Source organism: Penaeus monodon, unplaced genomic scaffold (genome assembly GCF_015228065.2).
Source record: "Penaeus monodon isolate SGIC_2016 unplaced genomic scaffold, NSTDA_Pmon_1 PmonScaffold_15465, whole genome shotgun sequence".
Lineage (NCBI taxonomy): Eukaryota > Metazoa > Arthropoda > Malacostraca > Decapoda > Penaeidae > Penaeus > Penaeus monodon.
In genome coordinates, this window is record NW_023644670.1 from 3 (window position 1) to 1,703 (window position 1,701).

At 38.2% G+C, this 1,701-nt stretch overlaps 1 long non-coding RNA gene across 1 annotated transcript; it reads left to right on the forward strand.

Annotated features, from left to right (window-relative positions):
* The first annotated feature begins 432 nt into the window (after nt 1-432).
* On the forward strand, nt 433-1,033 carry LOC119569465. The gene is made up of 3 exons (XR_005228260.1): nt 433-539; nt 757-830; nt 972-1,033. It is a non-coding gene; the product is annotated as an uncharacterized LOC119569465 (long non-coding RNA).
* The last annotated feature ends 668 nt before the right edge of the window (nt 1,034-1,701 follow it).

Consider the following 1,701-nt stretch of genomic DNA (forward strand, 5'->3'; position numbering starts at 1 on the left):
CCCCCTAGGATGTTTATTTTGTAGATTACAGTTATGTCTGAAAAATTAACCTTTATAGGATTAATAAGGTCCTTTTTCTGTCTAAGAGCTTATGTATCTGTAGATACCCTTCCCTTCTGTTCTTGTGAGTCACTTACTCAGACAGCCAGTATCTCAGTATTCCAAGTTTGCTCACTGACATTGCTGATGGTTGTGGGACAGTGACAGTAGATGCTGTTGGAATTTTCCTGTTCCTTCTAGTTTGTTGTTCTTATGCAAGATTAATTTGAGAGTCCCAGCACCTGAGAGATTGCCACAGTAAGTTAGACATGACACCCGGTTACAAGGAAAGAAAAATTTTATCTTTAAAAATGCCTTATTTGTGTATTCATCTTTGTTTTCACCAAAAGGGATTATGAAATGTTATATGAATAATTCTCTTCACCCTCATACAGGTGCAGGCAGTATGATCCAGCATGTGGTTCAAGCTAGAATGCTTCTGCCATTTACCCAACTGCAAGCCTCATGAATCACTCATGTAAACCCAACATCATAAACAGGTTATCTGATTGCAATTTATGCAAATGAAAGTATACTTAAAATAAGATACATTTTTTCTTCTTTGAAGTATGGACATTATTTCCATTTAGTCTCTTTCTATTAAATTTTAAGAAGTTATTTTTACCTCTGCATGAGGTAAAAATGTTTAATAGTTATAATTCATTAGAACTGCAGGGCATCATTATTTTCTCTTTTTCTCTATTTTTCTTTTAACAGTTTCTACAAGGATAAGCTGGTTATTCGCACAATTGAAGACGTTGAGAATGGCAGCCAGATAACCAACTGCTATGGTGTGAAAATGAATAGTATTTTTAATGATAAGACTGTCATATGAAAGAGTCAATACTTCCACCTGCTTCCATAAAAAAAAAAAAAAAAAAAAAAAAAAAAAATTATAATTGTAGACTTGGTCTCATAGAATGTCTTTGTAGGTCCACATTACTGTCGACAAACGCGCGAAGAGAGACAGCAGGCCTTGAAACAGCAGGACTACGTTAAGTGTAGGGGTGAGCCATGTGTCAACCCAGAGTATATACAGAAAGAGGTGAGGAAATTGAACGCACGCATGCACACACACACATGCGCACACACACGCACATGCACACACAAACAACACACACACACACACACACACCACACACACACACACACACACACACACACACACACACACACACACACACACACACACACACACACACACACACACACACACACACCACAGCACACACACACACGCACAGACACACACACGCACAGACACACACACGCACATGCAGGCACGCACACACACACACACGCGCGCGCACACATATTTCTATATATATATGTATTATATATGTATTATATATATTATATATAATATTATATATATATATATATATATATATATATATATATATATATATATATATTTATATATAATATATATGTATTATAAATATGTATAAGCATACCGTTATTGATGATGATAGGGGCCGCGGTGGCCGAGTGGTTAGAGCATCAGACTCAAGACTGTCACGACGGCAATCTGAATTCGGGGGTTCGAGTCACCGGCCGGCGTGTTGTTCCCTTGGGCAAGGAATTTCACATCGATTGCCTACCTAGCCACTGGGTGGGCAAGCCAGCCCAAGTCAGTAATGGTCCCAAGCCCGGATAAAT